Source organism: Apiospora phragmitis (genome assembly GCF_038363925.1).
Source record: "Apiospora phragmitis strain CBS 135458 chromosome Unknown utg000005l:1.0-4161743.0:1.0-4166827.0, whole genome shotgun sequence".
NCBI lineage: Eukaryota > Fungi > Ascomycota > Sordariomycetes > Amphisphaeriales > Apiosporaceae > Apiospora > Apiospora phragmitis.
The window spans coordinates 3038899-3050392 of NW_027117403.1; positions in this window are offsets into that span (position 1 = coordinate 3038899).

An 11494-nucleotide genomic window follows, 5' to 3' on the forward strand; every position below is an offset into this window, starting at 1 on the left:
AAAACATTTTTTTATAAAACTATTAATAAGTTTTAATTATTCCTACTTGTTTTATTAAATAATATTAATATATTAATTTTTATACTTTTCTTTAATATAATAAAGGTTTAAATAATATTAATAACTATTTAAAAGAGATATATTTCTTTACGTAATTTATTAACATTATAAAGTATTTACTCCGAGGTGCCTTTAATAAAGAGCTCGTTACGTTTTTTTTAAGCTTAATATAATAGTATTAATAATTAACGTTCTCTTGCTCGAATTTTTTAATTCGTTTAATTAACGCCTATAGCTTAAGGTTATCGTTATTATCGTGGCTATTAATATCTATCGCGGGATCTCGCTAAGAGGTGCTAAGGGTAGCGATAAGGATCTTTCTTTAGTAGACGATATTACTAAGGCTAAATATAGATATAATTCTTATAATGTTATTACTCGAAGGTTTAAATGATAACTCGTAAAAATAAAAATAATTAAAATATAAGGAACGTTATTTAAGTTTTAAAAAAACCTAATAAAACCTATTAAAGTTTATATTAATAATACGAGAAAGTATTTAAACGTGTCGTAAAAGTAACCCTTTTATTAATATAATACGTAATAACCGGGTCGTAATTTAATAATAAAAAGATAAATAAAAATATTTATATAATAAAGTTATTAAAGTTATTTATTTTATTAATAAATTAAAATTAATACTTAAATTAATTATTAAAATAAAGAAGATTTATATAAAATATATAAAGAATTATTTATTATTATAAATTTAATTTCTTTTTTATTAATTCTTTCATTATTTAGTTTTAATTAACCATAATTAATTTTAGTTAATTAAATATTATTAAATTACGTTTTATTTTATTATTACATAACTTATTTTTAATTATTTATATTATTTTATTTATTCTTACTTATTTCAAGCTAGGTAGCCTTATTATATTATCGTCGTAATATTATAGCGGTATTATAAATTTTATTATCGTAGGCGGGTTCGTCTATACTAGCCGGTGGGGTAAGCCTTTAATATTAGTTCTCGTAAGCGCCTCTGGGTATAGTATCGCCGTGTCGAAGGTGGGTTTAGCCGCATGATTAGGTTAGGTCGTAATATTTAGTTCCTATTGTTTTAATAATTAGCTTTAATATTTTAAACTAATAAAGCTTTTTTATAAACTTTAATATAATATATAAGATAGTTTTATTTATTAAAAAAAGCTAAATTCGTTAATAAAGATAAAAAATTAATTATTAAACAAGCTCTTGTATATACGTATAAGTTCCGGTTTTAATCGAGGTTTAATCGTTATATTCTATTATTTATATCCATCTTTAATACTAACTACGAGGGGCATCGTATACCCTTCTTTATAAAATAGAAAAAGGGTTCGTACGCGCAGGTACGTAGCACCCTTTTTAAAGTAATATAGATAGCTTTAGTTCTAGCTGTTCTAACACTAGTAGTTTTCTGTTTTGGCGATAAAATTAGCCTGTTCCCCCTTTTAGATACGAGCCTTCCCTCCACGAGGGTCTCGTACGGTTGGGTTGCTCCAATCCGGTACTCGGTACCTGCCTGAACCGTACAGGTGATGCTGTACCTTCCTGACGTTGTTTTAGTTAGGTGGCAGGTCCACTCGATTAGTTATTCTAGTCGTTCGTCCGAAAGTAGTAACAGTGGTAGGGGACCGTCGCATATCATAATACGTCACACCCGTAAGGGACTAGTAAGAGCAGTCCCATAAGCAAATATTCCTTCGTACGTAAACAATTCGTACAGTGCAGGTTCCTCTTTTTCTTCATACACATACACACACTTTCTCTCTCAATATCGTGCGAAAACAAATCATATACACATATATATATTCGTAAGCGTATATACATATATATTCGCGCGATGTCTAACTAGTAAGTCGTTAGTCCCTTTGGCGCCATCGTTGTTAGCGCAGTCATTCGTAACTAGCGCTGGGTAACGCTACCGACTTTTTCGGTCCAGAATTGGCAAGCTATACTTATACTCTGCATTAACGTACAATATCCTGTTTCCTTCTTGGTCTTTAACGTCTATTAACTTCGTGCGATAGGATAAGGAAGTTCGCGTTTATAACCTGCCTAGCCGCGATATCGAGATACGCGTGCCGGTAAACGACGACATTCGCCGCCTGTTCGCTCGTATTATTCGTCGCGAGGGCTACTTCCGTGCGGTTCTCGTCCAGTCGCGCGGCAATATCAGCAGCGTTTATAATAATCGGTGCGTCTAGTCCTGTATTCCGTTCCGTAAGTGCGTTCGTCTCGACGGATACTAGGACGGCGCATATGCTTCGTGCGTTTAAGCTTCGCACGGCAACCGGTATTCGTACCACAATTCACGATTCGTAAACCTTAATCCCGATAGTGACGAGAATAGAGGTGGTGGTAGTAGAGCTAAAGTAATAGTCGTAGGGCGATAGGTTAGTGATAGATAAAGCAGATAGTTCTTATATATATATAGGTAGCGTTCTCGTGCGGTTATTTTCGTCGTATTACCCGTTTAAGTTATAATATATTACGGTTCTTTTTCTAACCTTCGTATAATATTTAATAAATAAAATATATCGGTAATAATTATATACAAAAGGATTAATAAAAGAAATCTCTCTCTCCTCTTATATTTCTTCTTTTTTAATTACTCGCCGTGCGAGTCTAGCCTCTCGATATACGCTTCCGTGCGTACGGTAAGGCTATTCGTCGAAACTAGCTGCTCGAGGGCCTTGTTCGGGGATACTTTACTAAAGGTATCTACCGGATTATCTCTGCCATCAATATAATAAACCTCTAATATCTCCCTTTTTTCGTACGACTCCGGAGCGATATAATATCGATTATCAGTCTTTTCTCGTTCGTCGTTCCTAGTTTAACCAAGTATTCGTAGAGTGATCTCGAATCTATATAAAGAATTATTAGTACCCCTTAAAATCCGAGGCTCCGTACGATTCTTTTTAATGTGGTATTAAGTGCGATACCGCTATCGATATCGGAAATCATGCCGTATAGTTCGCTAGTTAATACGCTTCGAGTAATTCTCTTATATTTCGTCGAGCTTTAATAAATAATGTTGCCTTAAATTTCGAATTAGTCCCTCGTACGGTTAAACTTTTACCCTAGGATAATTAGGTATTCGAGCTAGGACGTCAAGTCTTTATTATTCGCGAAAGAACCGTCGGTAAAAATATATATTTTCGTACGGTAAACATTAAGCGGGATATATTTTAAGCCGCGTATTAGATTCTAGATCTATTAATTAATCCGTATATTTAAGCTCTCGATATCCTTATTTTTTAGGGTTTATATTTAAGCGGCGGTAAATAGGTCGTACGTTACCTCCGGCTAATATATAAATATTAGATATACTCCTCTTGTACGCTAAGAAACGTACTACTAATCTTTATTAATAACTTTAAGGTCGATAAGCTTTAATTAGTTAACCTGTCCCTTTTATTCGAAAAAGATATCGTACGATTTTAATCGAATCCTGCCTCTATTAAACTCGATCGGCGTGTTTTTGGTTAAGATACTCTTTAGTTTCGTACGAAATTATTCCTCTACTAGCTTTTCTTCCTTTTTTTTTAAAAAAAAAGGGTTATAACGAAGCTAAATATATCGTCGGTTTATATTATTATAATACCGAAGGTATCCGGTCTCTCCGTAATAAATAGTAAGTAGGCGTCGTATATTAATACGGCTATTCCTAAATTCTGTACGTAATAATTATAATACGTCTTAAACTAGTAAAGTCCTGACTCTATTAATCCGTATAGGGGTAATACGATCTAAAATAGCGTTCTTTCGAGGTATTAAGTCTTTAGTTTTACCGGTAAACGTATATAAATTAATCGGTTTAATTTATTATACGACTAAGTATACGCTTATATAATATTGTGTAGCTCGCCTTATACGTTAAAATCTCGGATCAAGGTCGGTCCGAGGGCTAAAAAGAGTCTTTAGCTCATCCGCTGGATCGTCGGTAACTAGGTTAGAATAGCCTCTTTTTCCGTATCTCCGTAGCCTTATACTATAAGTCTAAATTTCTCGTACGGCTTCGTAGTTTTTCCTTTAATCTCTTGTATAAGCCGTGTTTTAAAAATTCTCCGGCCGTTATATACGTTCGGATCGAATTTAACGAATTCGAAAGTTCCCCGTATAACGAGGTTATTAATCTCTTTAATATCGGACACTTAAAACGGGTATCCGGACGAGGTAATAACCCCGTCCTGTCGGAGCTTAACTGCCAGGTCGTAATTCTCTTATTCCTTTTAAGTAAGGAATATAGCGGCTCGAGCGTTCCGGAGTAGATATTTTCTAGGTCGTCCTCGGCTACGTCGTATAGGAACTACCGTAATTTCCTCGGCTATCGGTTCGGTATTTAGGGTACCTGCCGGCTATTCCGGATCTGGTTATATATCCGGCTCGTTACGCGGTTCTTCGGCCTCTTCCCGGTAATACGGCTTAATTTAAATTACTCGAAAGGCTTTTAAGCCGTTTAAGGTATCCACCCGGATCGTACGGTCTTCGATAATTATTATCTTATATAGTCCGGTTTATCCTTCTTTTTCCCGCTAGACTAGGATTTTACTCCGGAGCGGGAGTATTAAGATATCGTGGATAGCTAGTCTATTCCGGGTATTCAGAGCTCGGTAAATATCGATATTTATACATATCTTCCGAAATATCTTTATTACTTTCCGTATAGCTTCTCCTCGTACTTAGATCTCCGGTAACGGTAATGAGTTCCCGTCGATACGAGGATATATTCCGAATACGAGCAGGGTAAGTATTAAATTATTAAGGCTAGCCGTGTCGTTTAATACTTTTATTATTATTTAAAATATTATCTCGATATTTATATAATAACCGAAATCTTTTTATAAAATATTAAAAGCTTTACGTAGCGGAACGTGTACTCGTTTAATTTTACCTACTACTTAATAAGTTTTAATAAATATCTACTTATAAGTAATTCTTATTACTCGTACATAGTTTCGAAATTCTCCTTAAAAGTACGTACCCGGATCGTGCGAAATATAATTAAAAGGTCCCTAGTATACGTATATCCAGCATTTATAAAAGGTATTCTAGGTATCTCGTATGCTAAGCGAATATAGGAACATAACCGCTTAAAAAAACGTACTCGAATCGATTACGTAAAGTACGTTCTATTTATTAACGTAAACAACGTTTATAATAATTTCGTAATTAAAGTCGTATTCGTTCTATAACGAGAATTTAAATCTTTATAATACCGGATCGTACGCTTAGCATTAAGAGCAGAACTTTTAAATCTCGTCGAGAACAGCAGGGTCGACGTCGTCGTGGCCGGCGTTCTTTAAAAAAGTATAAAGCTTCTCCGTATAAAAGTATCTAAAATATCGGTAAAAATATCGAAACTATCCTTCAATAAAATATAACGTCGCTTCCGTACGGCCGGTATTAAAGAACGGGTATCCCCATTTTTTAATAATAAAGAGTATCTCGCCGTTCTCTTGTATAATAAAATTAAAGATATTATTATAATACGTTTTAAGCCGGTCGGCGTTGTATAGCAAAAATAAAAAAAAGGTTATAGTATCTAAAATATAATACCTAATTACTTTTAATAGGTTCCGTATATCGATCGTTCTAATAAACGAGATAAGCTTTAAGCTTCCGAACTTAATCTCGACGCTTCCCAAGGTCTAATCAATCCGTACATCTAGGTTCTCTCGTATATAAGCCTCTACCTAAGGCTTTCCGACTATCGAAAACAAGGCGGCGCCGGTATTCTAAAGCTCTCTTTAATAAGTCTAACTATAAAAGCTACTAAGATTAAATTAGTCGGCTTATATAATAACTTTCGAAAAGTAAATATCCTCACTAATAAGCCGGTAATAAAACGCGGCGTCTATTAAGTAAGTAATGCCTTATCGTGCATTTTCCGGGTCGAGGTACTCGTATTCCTCTTCGTCATCTTTTAACTCTTCCTTATCCTCTTCCCAGTCCTAAACAAACGTTTCGTACTTATTTTAAAAAAGGGGGCCTTATCCAACGCTATCGCACACTTAAAGATATTAATTCCTTATTCGGGACTACTCTTCGGCTAGGTAGTTTATCGACTAATAGCCTTACTTATAACAAATTCGGCAGGTTCTTCGTTCGAACTTCCGGTTCCCGTATAGTAATTTTAATCGGAAAGTACCGGCGGGTCGCTAAATCTTTTCCTATCCTGGTAGTCGGCTATTATACGGTAATCTATTACTATAAACTAGTCGGTTTTTTCTCGTATAGTTATTTATAAACTATTTATTAATTAAGTACGTATCTTTAGCCGGGTTTCGATATAATTCCTCCGTTAAATATTATTTCGAGATTCTCTAATCCGCTATTATACTTAATAATACGCAAAGGTCCGAGAATAGCGCTTTATATATTAGTTTCTAATAAATAAGGGTTAGTAAAAGTTCCGGAACTCCTCGATAAGCTCTTACGACAGAGGTATAGAGAGCGATCTCTCCTTCGAATCCCTTCCGAGGGCTCGTTATACGAGCTAGAGCTTATCTAGCAGGATTTCTAGGACCTCGATAAGTTATTTCTCAGCGTTCTTATTTTTTACTCGTACGAAAGAGGTTATCGTTTAATCCGTAAAGTATTATACGTAATTCATTATCGTATTAAAGTACGAGTCTATTAAATGGTATATCTCGTCCTGTCTCTTTTCAGGTCCGATATAGTTAAAATAAAATGCCTCCGCATAGCCGGAAAAAATATCTAAAAAGATTACATAATATTAGTTTTCTAGTATATCTAGCCGTCGGCATGTTCTAATAAACATCCGTACTCTATCGCAAAAAATATTATACGGCTTACCGATATAGTTCTTTTCCTTCCTCTACACCTTCGAAAAGGTAACGACCTTATTTTAATCGATTTTACTATTATAAATAACTCGGCTTAAAAGGATATTATATTTTATAATATACGCTAAACTAGATAATTATACGATCTAGTCCGGCGGTATCGGAATTAAAAAAGGAAAAGGGATAATATCTTGCGACGTTTAAGTATTTAAGAATTTAAGGTTAAACGTCGGGCTTAAAATATCCCGTAGTGTCGTAAATAATTACTCCGTACGGAAACCGGGTGTTTCTCGCTTAGGCGGCGGTTATTCGACTATTTATTTTAAAGAAGAGTATAAAATATCCTCTTTTCGGGTTTCCAAAGTCGGTTCTGCCGGTCGGTCCTATTAGTATACGGGAGCGGCCGGTAGTACTAGTTGTGCGAGCTTACTCTTAAAGGATCCGCCTATCGGTATATTAACTCCGTTTCCCTCGAGGTAATAATAAAGCTCTTTTTAAAATATACGGTTAACTTAACCGAATTAATATTCGGTTTATTCTTCGAACTTTACGTTAAACGCCTTTTAAAGGAACGTTCCTTTTATTTTTAATATACAATATTTTAAAGAACATCGTACGAGGTACGTCGTAAGTAGTTCGGGTATTATCTTTTCGGAAAATACTTCTAAAAGTTCGAGTTCCCAAAGAGCGAGGTTAACGTTCCTTTTCTAAACTATTAAAGAGATCCCGGTATCTTAAAATACTTCTTCGTATATAAACGGTTCGGGGTTTAAAGTCGTCGGTCTATTTAAATTCGGTACGTCCGGGCTCGATCCCGATTCGCCGACCGCAATTAACTCTATTTAGCAGGGGTTATCGTTTTATAGATCGTATAATAAAGTTATTTAAATATATAATTATATATAGCTTAACTAGTTTCGCGTATAATTTAGAACCTAGTCTCCTCCCTATAATATATACTCGGGAAAAGGTGTTCCTCCTCGTATAGTTAATTTAGTTCGGCTCTTCCTCCGAATTTTTAACGGGCGGAAATTCTCGGGGCTCCTTAACACGGTCGCCCTTACGTTAATAAAGGCGTAGAACCGTCTCTTTACTCTTATTAATTTATAATCGCTACGGGTAACCACTAATTAATATTAAATAAGCTCTCGTATATATGTATAAATTCCGGTTTTAATCGGGGTTTAATCGTTATATTCTATTATTTATATCTATCTTTAATACTAGCTACGAAGGGCATTATATACCCCTCTTTATAAAATAAAAAAGGGGTTCGTACGCGCAGGTATGTAACACCCCTTTTAAAGTAATATGGATAGCTTTAGTTTTAGGTGTTCTAACAAAAATATAATAATCGAGTTCTTTTTATAATAAAGCTTAAAAGTTATTAAGTAATAGCTTTTATAGTCGTTAAGGACTAATAAATAATAAATATTTTTTCGTACGAGACTTTATATATTTATTAAAATATCGAATCTAGTCCTCGCTTTTTTCGTTTATAATTTAACCGTTTTTAATAATTATAATTACTGAGTTTTTTAATAATAAATTATTTTTATATTAAAAAAAAGTTATATTTTTTTAATAAATATAATATACGAAAGAAGAATATAACCGTATAATTTACTATTTTAAATAATTATAACTTATTCCCGGTTTCTTTATTAAACTATTTTAAACTTCTCGTATCGATCGGAGGTAATTATAACTATTTCGAATAAAATTTAACTTATAAAAAAGCCGGTTTCGTTAAAATTATAAATATCATCTTTTTAAATTTTATAATTATAGATTATATTTTATACGAAAATAAATTACGCGTAATACGCGTCTAGACCTTCGTAGAAAACTCTTTAATAATCGAATCGTTTTATTTTTAATATTACTTATTCGAAATAAAAACGATCGCAAATTTAAATCGATTATATATTATATAATTAATTACTTTTTAAAATTCGTAAACTTTTATATTAATAATTATATATCTCGTTATGAATAATTATTATAATACCGGTAATATAAAGTTATATAAAAGATATTATATATTTATATTATAGATTATTAGCTTAATTTAAGGTTTTTTTAAAACGTTTAAAATATTAAGTATATATTACTTTTTTATTATTAATCTATTATTATAAATAATAAAAGTTTAAAAAAATATAAGTTATAAAGAATTATAAAAAAGTATTTAATTAAACTATATATTTAATTAAACCTTAAGTTATATTATATTAAAATATATATTAATACTTAATAAGGCCATCTTTTTTTAATAATTTATTAAAGTAAATCGGTTTAAATGTAATAATTTCTTTATAAACTCGATAAACTTTAAACATAAAAGTTTAATATAAGTAATAAAAATGAAATAAATAACGAAATCCCTATTAAATAGTTTAAAGATATTTTTATATTAAAAACCGCCTTAAATGATTTAAAAAATACATATTTATATATTTTAAATAAATTTAAGAACTTAATTTATAAGTTAATTAAATATACGGTTTAATTAAATACTTTTTTATAATTCTTTATAACTTAAATTTATTCTTTATATTTTTATTATTTATAATATTAAATTAATAAAAAAAATCGATATATAACTAATATTTTAAACGCTTTAAAACAACTTTAAATTAAGCCTATAATTCGTAATATAAAGATATAATATCGCGGTAGTATTTTATAACGAGATATATAATCGTTAATATAAAATTTACGAATTTTAAAGAGTAATTAATTATATAATATATAATCGATCTAAATACGCAATTATTTCCGCTTTTAATAAGTAATATTAAAGATATAACGAATCGATTACTTTATTAACGCGACGCGGGACGCGTTAGCGTTAATTAGGCTTTTAGCTTTATACGACGGCAACTAGACCTCCGGACGCGTTTTAATCGGAAAATCGATTACTAAAAAGTTATCTATAAAGATCTCGACGCGTATCGCGCGTAATTTATTCTCGTACGGAATATAATTTATAAATATAAGATTTAACAAGAGGATATTTATAACTTTTACGAAACCGGCTTTTTTATAAATTAAATCTCGTTCGAAATAATTATAACTATTTTTAATTAATATAAAAAAGTTTAAAATAATTTAATAAACGAATTAAAAGTAAGTTAAAATTATTTAAAACGTTAAACTATATAGTTATATTATTATTTTATATATTATATTTACCGGGAAAATATACCTCTTTGTAACGAACGCTATCAGGGGTCTAAATAGAAAACTAGTAAAACGTACCGAAGGGTTTATATTTAATAATACGAAAAAGTATTTAAACGTACGATAGAAGTCCGCTCTTATTAATATAATATATAATAATTATAAAAATAAATATAACGTAAAATATAAACGACGAAGTTATTTATAATAAAATTATTAAGATAATATATTTTATTAATAAATTAAGATTAATATTTAAATTAATTATTAAAATAAAGAGTATTTATATAAAATATATAAGAAACGTTCGTAGTTATATATCTAATCCCTCCTTTACTAATTCCCTTAGATCTCGTGGATCTGCTCCGATCCTCTAGATCCGGCGCGGGATCTTAGGATCTGTCCTAGATCCCCAGATCCGTCACGTGACCTCCGCCCTTAGTTTTCCCTTACGGGGATGTTTATCCGTCCCATAGCCGTCCGGGGCGGTATCGTGTCGGGCGGCGGTCGGCCGCGGAGTGTAGGTAAATTCATATTGGTATAGCTAGCGGTCTTGTGGGTATCGGTAGTATCGTAGCCTGGTCTGGGCATAGTAGTTCCGTGCCGGTGAATTATAGGTCTAGGCCGCATAATCAGGCTAGGTCGTAACACTCTTTTTTAATACGAAAATAGTTTATTATTAAAAGATTAAGTAATTATAATTATTAAAAATATTTAAACTATAAACGAGAAGAATAAAGACTAGATTTAATATTTTAATAAATATCCGAAGTTTTATACGAAACATATTTATTACTTATTAATTTTTAAGCTTTATTATAAAAAGAATTCGATTATTATATTTTATGTATTTTTTATTTATTATATAAATTTTAATTTTTTAATATTAATTAATTTATATATTAAGAAAGTTATATAAAAAAGTAAATAAAGGTTTTATACGTGTATATATTACTTATATTTTAAAAAAGGTCTTTTTACTAGCGTTTTTAAAAACGTTTTAGGCGACTTTTATTGTTTTAAATATCTAGGGAGGTTTTTAAAAAATAAGACTTATATTATATAATTTACAACATATTATTTTATAATTAGATATAAAACTATATACGCCGACGCTTTTAACGACCTTTTTCGGCTTATTTATAAATAATTTAATTAAACCCTAGTTTTAAATTAAATACGTAAAAAATTAAATCGCTGAATATTAAAATAAATTTTCGATATTAAGTTTTATTAAATTTAATTAAATTACGAAAGGTATAATATAAGTTATATATTAGCTCGCGTTTTTAAAAACTAAGGTAACCGTATTATAAAAAATAAATGAAATATTTAGCTAGCGCCGCCGTACGAAAATAAAACGGCTATAAAATAAAAACTTATTTTATACATAAGTAAAAAAAGATTTATAGTTTTAAAAGAACGTTAATAAATAGTTATAAAAC